The sequence below is a fragment of the Geotrypetes seraphini genome, chromosome 4 (genome assembly GCF_902459505.1).
Source record: "Geotrypetes seraphini chromosome 4, aGeoSer1.1, whole genome shotgun sequence".
In the NCBI taxonomy this organism is placed as follows: Eukaryota; Metazoa; Chordata; class Amphibia; order Gymnophiona; family Dermophiidae; genus Geotrypetes; species Geotrypetes seraphini.
Window position 1 is genome coordinate 247,313,538 of NC_047087.1, and position 12,910 is coordinate 247,326,447.

At 41.0% G+C, this 12,910-nt stretch overlaps 1 protein-coding gene across 2 annotated transcripts in view; it reads left to right on the forward strand.

Annotated features, from left to right (window-relative positions):
* SLC16A9 (solute carrier family 16 member 9) overlaps positions 1-12,910 on the forward strand; it is an 86,836-nt gene that overhangs the window by 28,714 nt on the left and 45,212 nt on the right. The gene's annotated exons all lie outside the window — the stretch shown is intronic.

The following is a 12,910-nucleotide window of genomic DNA, read 5'->3' on the forward strand; positions in this document are numbered from 1 at the left end:
TCGATAAGATTTTTTAAAGTAATCATTAGGTACCAAAAATGCTCAAAATGCTTTTAAAAAGTAAAATTTAAATTTAAAATTTGTATTACATTACTATATATGAGTTCTGAGATGTTTTGATAAAATAGTACAAAAGAAATATATGTAACCAAAACAGCAAATTATGTCAGAAACCTTAATATAGAAGTGAAAAATCTATAACAGAAGCAGAGTGGTTAGTCCACTAGAAGAACTTAACCAAATAGTTTCCCATCTCCCCCTCCCCTCCAGAATTCCAAATGCCCAGTTTCCTCCTCCCCTTCTTGCATGAAAATTGTAGAGGTAGATTAGAAACACTCACACACTGTCTCTCTATCTCTCTCTTTCTCTCTTTTTTTTTCCTGGGTCTTGTACGAAAGAAGATGCTGCAGCATGGTAATTTTCAATGCAGTGGGTACCCTGGCCAGAAAAGCAGCACACCCAAAAAGATGTGTGAAAAGCAAGTTCAATTTTATTGTGTAGACATCAGATAAAACCCGACACAGACCGTGTTTCACCCACATTAAGACCTGCATCAGGAGTTAGTAAAACCACATATATAAAAAAAAACAACCAAACAATGACAAAACAGAAAATCATTATCATAATAAAACAGATAATGTATGTTAAAGCATATCATATCTACAATCATCAATATAAAAGTTACATGTCTATAAAGAATATAGGGAGTACAGCAGGGGTGTCTAATGTTGGTCCTCGAGGGCCGCAGTCCAGTCGGGTTTTCAGGATTTCCCCAATGAATATGCATGAGATCTATGTGCATGCACTGCTTTCAATGCATATTCATTGGGGAAATCCTGAAAATCCGACTGGACTGCGGCCCTCGAGGACCGACATTGGACACCCCTGGAGTACAGGAAAAGCCTGGCATCAGCGGGGAGAGGCAGAGATGGGACATTCCTTAGCCAACAGCAGCAGATGAATCTAGAAACTAGTGGGATAGCAAACGGATTCTATTCCTCCCTTCCTCCTTAAGCGATTTTTTAAGATCTTCGGTCCAGCAATTCTTACCCTGGTTAGTGACAGTCTAAAAAAAGGTATCATTCCTACTGTTTGGAAACACTCGATTATTCATCCAATCATTAAAAATCACAAAATTAGTTCTGAAGATATGTCGAACTACAGACCTATAGCCAATATTCCATTTTTATCTAAATTAACTGAGAAGGTGGTGTTTAACCAGATTTCAGATTTTATCGAAAAAACTAATATTCTTCACCCCAATCAGACTGGCTTTAGGCAACATCATTCTACAGAACATTCATTAATAGGCATGACTACCATTATTCACTACTTTCTAGACCATCATCAATCAGTTCTCTTAGTTTCTTTGGATCTTTCGGCTGCTTTCGACACAATCGATCATGAGCTATTACTAACTAGGCTCCAATCAATTGGTATCACAGACCAAGTTTTATCTTGGTTTCACTCTTACTTTTCTGATTGTTCTTCATCCGTTTTTTTCAATAATTCAACTTCTGATACTTTCCCTACTACAAACGGTGTCCCACAAGGTTCTATACTTTCTCCACTTCTATTTAATATATTTCTTGCACCTTTGTTGACTTTATGTCAATCTATCGGCTTTAATGTTTTCGCTTATGCCGACGATATTCAACTTCTGCACCCCATTGATACCAATAATCCCTCTGACATATCAGTAATCAATACAAAATTAGAACAAATACATAACTGGTTAAACAATAATAAACTTGCATTGAATATAACTAAATCCAATGTACTACTTTTTCCTTGGAAGGATAATCCCAAACTTAGCCTCCCAATTTCTATTAAGGGTCATCCCTTACAAGAGGTAAACAACATTAAAATACTAGGAGTTATTTTTGATCACTCTCTTTCCTTCCACGACCATATTAGTAGTATCATTAAGTCTTCATTCTTCAGGCTTCGACAAATCCAATTCTCTAAACATCCTCATTCATTCACTTGTCATTTCAAAGATAGATTACTGTAATGCCTTGTTCAAAGGTATAGCTCAAAAGGAAATAAAACGCTTACAGATAATACAAAATACATCCATTAAACTTATTTATAAAGCAAAAAAATTTGATCACATAACGCCTCTCCTTAAGGAAGCCCATTGGCTTCCGGTGGCTCATCGAATAATATATAAACTCAGCTTGCTCACCTTTAAATCACTTCTTTATAAAACTCCAGCTTTCATTCACAAATTGCTAATCCCTTATACAGTTAATAGAACTTTAAGATCTGCCGAACAGCATCTACTAACGATTCCATCGCTAAAAATAATAAATACGCGTCGTCAGTTTATTTTTTCAGTCACTGCACCCCAGACTTGGAATTCTCTACCGAGCTATCTAAGGGAAGAAACTAATTTAGATAAATTTAAATGTAAACTAAAAACTTTCCTGTTTAGTGATGCATTCATAAACTAACTAGCTCCTAAGTGACTTTTTAATAATCATGAGAATCTCTTAAAGTTATTCTTTCAAGTCTCACTTCCAATTTTTATCTTCCTTTTAAATTTTATCTTATTAAAATTATTATCATTACCCTCCCCTTATGTGCCTTCCCTATATGTTTATTTTACCTTATTTAAATTGTAACTTCTTCCCTATATTTTCCTTTTGTTTCCAGTTTTGTCAAATTTGTCATTAACCTTGTTAGTATTATCTTCTATGATTTTGTTTTTACATTGTATTTTATCATAATGTACATCGCTTCGAATTTAGATGAAGCGATTAATCAAATCTGTATTAAACTTGAAACTTGAAACATCTACCAGCAGGTGGAGATAGAGAAACTGATTAACAGGTGGTCCTATTGGCTGGCACTTGTCCTGTATCTTCAGTATGCTCTATCTCCCAGCAGGTGATAGTCGCTATTCAACTAGCTCCTGGATTCTGGCTGTGACTGGTAAATTATTTTCTCCTGTTGAGGTTTCTCTTCAGTGAGACGGCCATTCTATTTCTGAAGAAATGATAGCTTTCTTCTACGCTTGCTTCTACATTAGATGCAGGTTTCTATCGCCTTTCGAAGTTCGAATCATCTCTTTGTATTTGCGAGACAGCATCCAAAATCGCTCAAGAGTTCAAACAGGCCATTGCTTCCACTTACTGGATGATAGGGAAACAATTGCTGGAAGTCCTTCATACCCATTCAACCAGAGAGCGATGTTTTTCACTTAAAGGGGTTTTGTCGTGCGCCTACTAGGTCTTCCAAGAATACCTTCTCTACCTGTTACTGGTTAGTTGCGGTGGCTCATCCACAGGCTGTTTTTAGTGCTTCAGTTATGGTGCAGCCGGTATTTGATTCCCTTCCTGATTGAGGATTGCTTTGCTACATCCCACTAGTCTCTGGATTCATCTACTGCTGTTGCTAAGGAAGGAAAAATTATGTTCTTACCTGTAAATTTTCTTTCCTTTAGATGCAGCAGATGAATCCAGAGCCCCGCCCTTTTCTGGTTATTGGCTCTCGGTTTCTGTTTCGCGAGTTTCAGAAGTTTTGTTATAATTGATAGTTTTATTCTGTATTATTACCTTTGAAAATTATTATGGGAAAGAAGTTTTTTACATGCTAAGCATATTACTGATTCCAAATGCTTGGGCAAGGAGCAATACTGAAGATACAGGACGAGTGCCTGTTAATCAGTTTCTCTATCTCCACCTGCTGGTAGATGTCTGCTATCCCACTAGTCTCTGGATTCATCTGCTGCATCTAAAGGAAAGAAAATTAACAGGTAAGAACATAATTTTTCCTTTATCAGGTCAGGTCTGGAAGCGATGGTGGGAGAGAGGAAAGCAAAGTCATCCTTCAGATTGCTCAAATGAAAGTTTACATATCCTTACTATAGAGATAGGACCCTTTTACAGCCTCATCATTTTAGATTATCAAGGATTTTCCTGCTGGTGGAGAAGGGGCTCTTTGGATAGCATTCTGCCATAAAATCCATGGAATCTCTTTGCTGTCCTGTGTCATCTGTGTCCATGTTGGTAATTCTTGCACAATGTACTCAGTATGAGATTGTTAAAGATTGTGACTTGTGGTATAGAACATAAGAATTGCCATACTGGGACAGATTGAAGGTCTATGAAGCCCAGTATCCTGTTTCCAACAGTAGCCAATCCAGGTCCCAAGTACCTAGCTAGATCCCTAGTAGTAAAACAGATTTTATGCTGCTTATCCTAGGAATAAGCAGTGGATTTCCCCAAGCTATCTCAATAATGGCCTGTGGACTTCTCTTTTAAGAAATTATCCAAACCTTTTTTAAACCCTACTGAGCTAACTGATTTCACAACATTCTTCAGCAACGAATTTCTGAATTTAATTACATGTTGTGTGTGAAGAAATATTTTTTCTGATTTTTTTTTTAAGTCTACTACTTAGTAGCTTCATTGCATGCTCCCTAGTCCTAGTATGTTTGGAAAGAGTAAACAAGCTATTCACATCTACCCTGTCCACTCCACTCAGTATTTTATAGACTTCTATCATATCACTCCTGAGCCATCTCTTCCCCAAAGTGACAAGATAACCACTGCAGAGACACACTCTTTCAGTGATCACTGACCCTCCACACTGCCACAAATATCAGAATAAAAATGTACATACGTGTCTCTGGAACATCAGTACCTGCTATAGAAAAGCCTACTAGAACTGCATACAGGTATCTTAAGTAGCCTGGGGGTGGGCTAGTGAACCATAGAGAGGAGGACCCAGGCCCATAAGCCACTCTAACCATTACATTCATGGTGGAAAATGTGAGCCCACCAAAAAAACAAAACAAAACCCTACTCTACTGCCATAAAGGTGCCATCTGCAGCCATAAGGGTATTGGGGTTGTAGACAGGTGGGTACAGTTGGTTTCAGGGGTGCTTTGGGGGGCTCACCATTGCCTATAATGGAGTTCTGGTGAGATGTTTGTGGCAACCTTTTTGTGAAGTTCACAACAGTGCCCTGTAACATATCCCACTGCTCTGTTGCTATGTCTGGGTGGCCAGTCCATCACAATGCTGGCCCCTCCCACTTCCAAATAGTTTTGTTCTGGGCGTTTGGGACTTAGATGTATTTTTGGTTAAAATGTGGTATAAAGATAGATGTACTGGTGGTCTGGACGATTAATGGCTTGGACATCCAGATAGACGATTTTGGGGGGGGGAAAAAAAAAAATTCTAGACGTATTTTTCGAGAATGGATATTTTATCACTGCTGACTTTGAGCGTTCAACACCATATGTCCAAATTGGACTTAGATGTTTATTTTGATTATGCTCCTCCATGTCTTCGATTGGTCAGATCCCTAAGGCCACTCCACAGGAGACTGTTGGGGTTGGGAGGAACTAGAGAACTGTGAACAAGTAAATAATAGCATTGACTCCTGTGGATACAAGTGGGTATGTGTAAAATTTCTATGCCCTTGCAACTCTGTCCTAATTGTGTATTTTTATATAATAAAACCGTAGCCCCGCATGCGCACTCAAATCTACATGCTTCCATGATCTCTGATCTGTGAGATGTAGGTCTGTGGCTGCAGAAGTGCGCATGCGCGAGTCCCCAGCCTTACTGCTTCCCAGCACCTACCTGCAAAGGACTGGCCGCCAGCGTTGGACTCCCTGCTCTCCAGATCGCAGTGTCAGCTCCTCTCATGAGCCGTACCAGAGTCGGAGAAGGCTTCCGACGCTGGCGGGGATTGAGAGGAGCCACTGCAACACTAACCCGGAGCAGGCCAGACCACGGGCCGGGCAGGGAAGCGCCGACAAAAAGAGACTCCAGCCATGAGGTAACTTGCAGGGAGAAGCTGGGCCTGCCTGTGGGAAACGCGATAAGGGAAGGGGGGGGCCCTTGGAGCTGGCTAGACCGCGGGAGGGAAGGGGGAGGGGCCAAAAGGAGCAGGCCACATCGTGGTAAGGGGGGTGGTGGAAAATGCTATTACTGCTGCACAGGGATCTGGAGGGGAAGGGAAATACCTGCTGCTGCTGCACAGGGAAGTGGAGGGGGAGGGAAATGCTGTTGAAGCTGCACAGGGAAATGCAGGGAAAGAATGACAGACAGACAGCAGCAGGAAAGAAAGGAGGAAAGACACAGGGGCAGTGAGAGGGACAGAAAGACAGAGAAAGGGGGCCAGGGAGAGAGAGAGACAGTGGGAGGGAGAGAGACAGAAAGACAGACAGACATATATTCTAGCACCCGTTAATGTAACAGGCTTAATGACTAGTTTTTATATAAATCACCATCTTCTTCTCTTGTTTATTTTTTCAAGTTTGTGTAACTTGCTCCTGCCCAGGAGGAACTGAGAGACTCCTAAGCCACCTACCAGCGACCCTTTATCTGTGTTGTGTGTGTTTGAAAAGAAAATAATGAAGAAGAGGAGTGCCTTTAAGTATCTGTCCAATTGGAGTCTTAGATCACTCCCAGTGCATTCCAGAATGCACTGGGAAGGAGGCTTAAGACTCTGGTTGACCCTTTGGGAGGGCCTTAGGCGCCTAGGCCAATCAGGGCCTTAGGACCCCCCCGGGGGCATCAGGGAAGGGTAGGGGGCTCAGGGGGTCATGTGTGTGTGTGTTGGGGGGTGCCAGCAGGAGGGAGTGGGCATCCCTCCTGCTGTGGACAGTTTGTGTGTGTGTGGGGGGTTCGGGGTGGTGGTGGGAGAGAGTGGGCATCCCTCCTGCCATCCCACTTGCAGTAGGGTTCGGGGGTTCCCTGCTGCTGCCGCTCAGGTGATTACAGCAGGGAGATTCCCTTGCCACGATCAGCTCAGCTGCAACGTGATTCTCTAAATGGCACCTGTGACATAGACACCGGTTAATAATAATAATAATTTTATTCTTATATACCGCCAAAGCCATAATAGTTCGAGGCGGTTTACAATAAGAAGAACTGGACAATCAGAAAAGTAGTCACAATGTAAAATTGTTGAATACATGTAAGCAGAATAAAGAGATAAGGCTTTAAGTGTTCTTAGGTTACAAATCGGTTAAACAAGTTCGTTTTTATTAGTTTTCTAAAACAGATAGGATGAGGAGTGCGTAATGATGTTACCCAGCCAATCGTTCAATTGGCCTGCTTGAAAAGCAAGAATTCTGTCCAGGTATTTTTTATAACGGCAGGCCTTTATAGTTGGATGGATAAACATATGAACTCTACGTGTAGGCCTGATAGAACAATCCAAATTAAAATGAGAAACCAAGTACATAGGGGCTGAACCAAGAATAGATTTGAAACAAAGGCAAGCAAATTTGAACAAAACTCTTGCTTCCAGGGGCAGCCAATGAAGTTTTTGATAATAAGGAATTATAAGTTCCCATTTTTTTATACCAAAAATCAATCGAACTGCCGAATTTTGAATAACCCCAAATAAATGATGTTACAATAGTCAAGCATGCTTAAAATGGAAGATTGTACCAGTAAACGGAATGATGCTGCATCAAAGAATTTTCTGATGGTTCTTAGTTTCCATAATGTTAAGAAGCCTTTTCTAACCAATAACCCGTGTGTACATCTAGAGTAAGGTAACGGTCCAGAGTCACTCCTAGAATTTTTATGGAATCGTCAGTAGGAAAGTCCTGTCCATTCAAGGAAATTGATGAATTTTTGATTTTATCATTCGGACTTGCATTGGGGTGGTTAGGTGGGGGATAGGCATCTGTCCATTAGGACAGATGCAATTCTATGAGTATATAGGACACCCGTGTGCGATTCTCAAAAGCCGCTTAGGCGGCTGCTGAGACCGGGTGTCCTATACACAATCAGACCTTTAGTGTATATTATCAATACTTAATCCTTCAAAAAAGAGAGAGGGGAAAAAACAACAAAACAAACTAATCTCTCCCAACTAGAGTTATTAACATGCACTAACTCCATTAATGCCTGTTTTCACTCTAAGTCCCATTTTATGTAGTAATACCTAGATACTAATAATGCAAGCTAACAGAATTAGTGCACAGTAGTAACCATCTGCTTCATGCTCCTCTTATAGAACTGTCTAGGGTAGCCTGACTTGTTCAATAATAGTTTCATATCACAGTCAGAAACATTTGAATATATCTGTTCTACTGTTATGCAAGTTTGGTTATAGAAGTTGTGAAAAAAAAAAAAACCCCCACACACACTCTGCACTTGGCTCTTGGTTTGTATTTCTCAAGTTAGATTTTGAATTTTCTGCTATTATTGCATTTGCTTTTTGTCTTCTAGGAGGGGAAAAAAAAGCTATAATCTGGTTTGTACAAGAATGAGCCATGGCAAAGTGCTAAGTGTGCAGATTCCTACCAGTGTCAGCCTGGAATTGTTTGAATGCTTGCTTTCTAGATAATGATTAAATTACTTCATGCAGCCAACATGACTTACTGACGATTAAGCAATAATCTCATTTGCAGGGGACATTTTCTGCAGTTAATTCTTTAAGTGAAGTTGAAGTCCTTTAATATATTAAGGATGTGGAGTGAACAATAACTGAGTACATGATAGGACTTTGGCTTTTGTTCTGAATGTGTTCAACCAATGCCTTTGGTACCAGAACTGTATCAGAATGGAAAGAACACATAAATATCCAAATTCTTTAATCATACCTTAGAGTCAGGACCAGTGCAAGAGTCTTAGGTGCTTAATGCAGACCTTGAATCTTATGCCTCCCATCTTGCTTCCATATATAATACATATAATGAATTTTGAAAATTAATGTTCGGTATTAGTATGAATACAAATTTTACATTTATACTTCTAGATTTTATTTACATGATAATCAGAGTATGATTATTGGATATTAAAAAACACACATAAAAAATAAGACATTCAAAATAATATCCTTTGAGGAAAATGAGTCACTTACTCCAGGTACAAACCCCCCTCCCCCCACCACCACCACCACGCTCTCTTCTTCGTCACTTTCTTTTCAAACACACACAACACAAATAAAGGGTTCACAGTTTTCTAGTTCCTCCCAACCCCAACAACCTCCTGTAGTTTTATGGATGGAATTCCCTGTGTAACCAATAAGTATTCCAACCCTCAATATGGTATTCCAGCTACCTTTCTGGACATTCTTAAGCCTCATTCTGAAGCTCCAATTGCCTGTCTCAGTGCATTCCAAGCCTCATTCTGGAGTCACCACTAGGGTTACTAGATTTTGGGCCTCAAAACCCCGGACACATGGCCCTGCTCTGTTCTGCCTCCGGCCCTGCCCAGCCCCACCCCCACAAAGCCACCTCTTCTTCCTCGATGAGCTCCAGCTATTTCTGGAGGGCTTGGAGCATGTGCAGATGTGTGTGACATCATCCACGCATACTCTGAGGCCCTCCAGATGTGAGCGGAGCTCATTGGGGCTTTCCAAAACCCAGACAAATTGGCGGGTTTTAGAAAGTCTGTGATTACTTATTCCATACTGGGTGAGGGTATATCTGTGCTCTGTGTGTAAAGAAAAGGACATGGTTTTCTGTTAGCATGACTATATAGGATCGATCTGTATTAATCTGGCTTGTTTAATTTTACAATGAAAATGGATTCAACTTTAAACTTAAAAAGCTGTTTCATTGAAAGCAAATTGAATCGAAAAATTGATTCAAAAGACTAAATCAAATCAAAATGAAAATTTTTCCCTGAATCAGGCAGCTCTAGTATTAATGCATCTAGATTGGGGAGATATGCATTTAATTTTATTATAGTATTCTATAAGTTAATTGTGTGTGCTACCAGTGCTCTGCCCAAACTCCACCCATGTGAACATCCACCTACAAAGTGTATGCTATTCAAGATATCTGCATACTTACAGAATAATTTTTTTTTTAAAAACCCCAAAATATAGAACAACTCAATAGACTATAAACATGTGGAGGGGCATAATCGAAAGGGACGTCTAAGTCTGTTTTCGTCTAAGTCACAAGTCGTCCAAAGTAAAAAAAACAGCGTAGGACACATTTTCGAAAAATACTTCCAATATATTTTTTCTTTCGAAAATTGTCTAACTATACGTCCTGCCGATCTGATCGTCCAAGTCGCTACTGCGTCCATCTTTATACCACATTTTCGTCCAACTTTTTGTCCAAGTCAAAAACGCCTAGAACAAGCCCTGTTGGACGTGGGAGGGGTCTGCAAAGTGATGGACTGAACACCCAGACATGGCACTTAAATAGTGGGATACCTTACAGGGCACTGCTGTGAACTTCACAAAAAGGGTGCCATGTCTTCTTCTCACTACAGCTCCCTTATAGGTCATGGTGAGCCCCCCAGACAACCTCCAGAATCCCCTAGCTCTACTTATCTACCACCCTAATAGCCCTTATATGCCAGTACAAAAGGGTTTGGGGGGTGTATAGGGGAGTGTACATGTTTGAGTATCAATGCAGTGATTACAGGGGCTTATGGGCATGGGTCCTCCTCTCTATGGATCCCTAACCCACCCCAAGACGACCTAAGCTGCCTCTGTGCTGGACAACTAGGCTTTCCTATGCCAGGCGGCCAGATGATGATGGTCTTGAGGCTGAATTTTAAAGGTGTGATTAATATTTTTATGGGGGGGGGGTCGGTGATGACTGGGGTAGTGTGTGGGGGGTCTGTTTTATGTGTTTGCAGTGCTTATCTGGTGACTTTAGGTGGGTTTTTGTGACCTAGACCATGTTTTACATGTCACAACGTCCAAGTTCCGTCGATCGTGGGCTATATTATACATGCTGTACGACTAAGTCTAAGCCGGCCCATGTCCTGCCCAACTCCCGCCCTTGACACTCCTCCCGAAATGCCTCGTTTAGCTGTGATCATTCAGCGGCACTATGAAGGCCTAGGTCATTTATAAATACGTCCAAAACCCGTTTTTATTATCAGCACTTGGTTGTATTTTGGAAATGTTCGTCCAAGGGCTGACAGGCCAGTTTTTGGACATTTTTCTCTATCGATTATGAGCCCCATGAGTTCTAAAGTGTTACTATTTGACAAACTGTGAAGCGCATACACTGTGAGTAAACAGAATATAATAAATACAAAAAATGTAGTGAGAAGACTTCAGTGTGGATTGAAAAGTCAGACAAACATGAAAGACATTTAATACTTCAACCCATGTACGAGACACAACTCGGTATACCACACCATCATGGAGTTTTCATGTGTGTGATTAAAGTGAATGGTGCAAACACACTTCAAAATTAATAGAAAAAAGTGTAAATTCCACAGTGATGTGCAAACACAGTTTGAAAAACATAAAACTGCACAGCCTTAACAAAACATAATTTGAAAAGGAACTTATCTCAATGCGGAAGCCTGGAACAAGCAAGGACTTCCAGAGACGCTTCAAGCGGGTTGATTCATACAGTGGCGTACCTAGCATATGTGACACCTGGGGCCCATCATTTTTTGGCACCACCCCCCATCTGTACGAAAAACATGATTTTTAGTAACAAGTCACACGTCACACATAAGTACCTAGGAAAAGGCAGCATCTTACATATTGCAGTGAGCAGTACATCAATACACCCATTGTAAAACTAAACAAGCCAGACCAGTACAGATTAATCCTACACCGTCAATCCTAACAGAAAACCATGTCTTTCGAACACACAGAACACAGAAAACACCTTTGCCTAGTATGGAATATGTCATCACAAACTAACCCCTCCCCCTTTTACAAAACTGTAGTGTGTATTTTATCCACGGTGGTAACAGCTCTGATGCTCATAGAATTCTGAGCATCAGAGCTGCTACCACCATGGCTGGCGCTAAAAAATGCTCCACAGTTTTGTAAAAGAGGGGATAAAATAGAAATACATAGACAAAGGTTAAATTGAACCAGCAAGAAGCTGGACTCTGCATAAAATGCAACACCACAGAAATAGTGACATATGTATCCTAAAGCAATAAATAAATAGAAAATTTTTGTTTTACCTTTGTCTTCTCTGGTTTCTGCTTTCCTCATCTTCTTGTTACTGTCTTCCTTCCATCCACTGTCTGCCATCTCTCTGCCCCCCCCCCCTATATGGCATCTTCTCTCCTTCTATGCCCCTTCCAGAAACAGTATGCCTCCCCCTTCCATCTCTCCTCTAAATCCCCCCTTTGGTCTGGCATCCATCATCTTCCCTCTGTTCCCTCATGGTCTGGCATCTTTCTCTTTTTATCTCTCTTTCCTTCCCCCCTGTAGTTTTTAGCATCTCTCTCTTCTCATTTCCTCCGCTCAGATCTGATATCTGTCTCCTTCCCCGTTCTCTGGCATCTCTCTCTCCTCTTTCTCTTCCCTTTCCTTCTCTGGTCTTCCTTCTTTATTTTCTGCCTCCGTTTAAATTAAATTCTTTCTTATTATGCAGTCCTCAGTTTCCCTCTTTTCACTATGTCTACCCACAGCATGCCACCCCTTTCCTTCACCCCTCCACTATCTCACTAACTCTATCTTCTTCCCCCATCCAGCATATGTCCTTTTTCTTTAACCCTCCTTCCATCCAGTATGTGTTCTCTTTCTCCACTTCCATTCAGCATTTGCTCTCCCTTCTCCCCACTTCCATTACCTGACCTCTTCTCTCTCCCCTTTCTACCCACTTCCATCATCTGCCCCATTCTCGCAATCTCTCCATCCACCACAGGCCCATCTTTCTCCCTTCCTCACCTTTCCGATTTTGGCAACAAGATCTGCGATGTCTAAACTGCCTTCTTACAGCAGCCGGAGCGTTGTAGTTGCATATGGCTGCCGTAAAGGTCGTCTTTGATGCAACTTCCGGTTGTGTCAGAGATGACCTTTACGGCAGCCACACGCAGCTTCAACGCTCTAGCTCAGGGGTGCCCACACTTTTTGGGCTTGTGAGCTACTTTTAAAATGACCAAGTCAAAATGATCTACCAACAATAAAATTTAAAAAAAAACACAAAGCACACTGTACGCTGAGAAAATGTTAATTATCATTCGTATTCTGGGGTTTTTTCAAA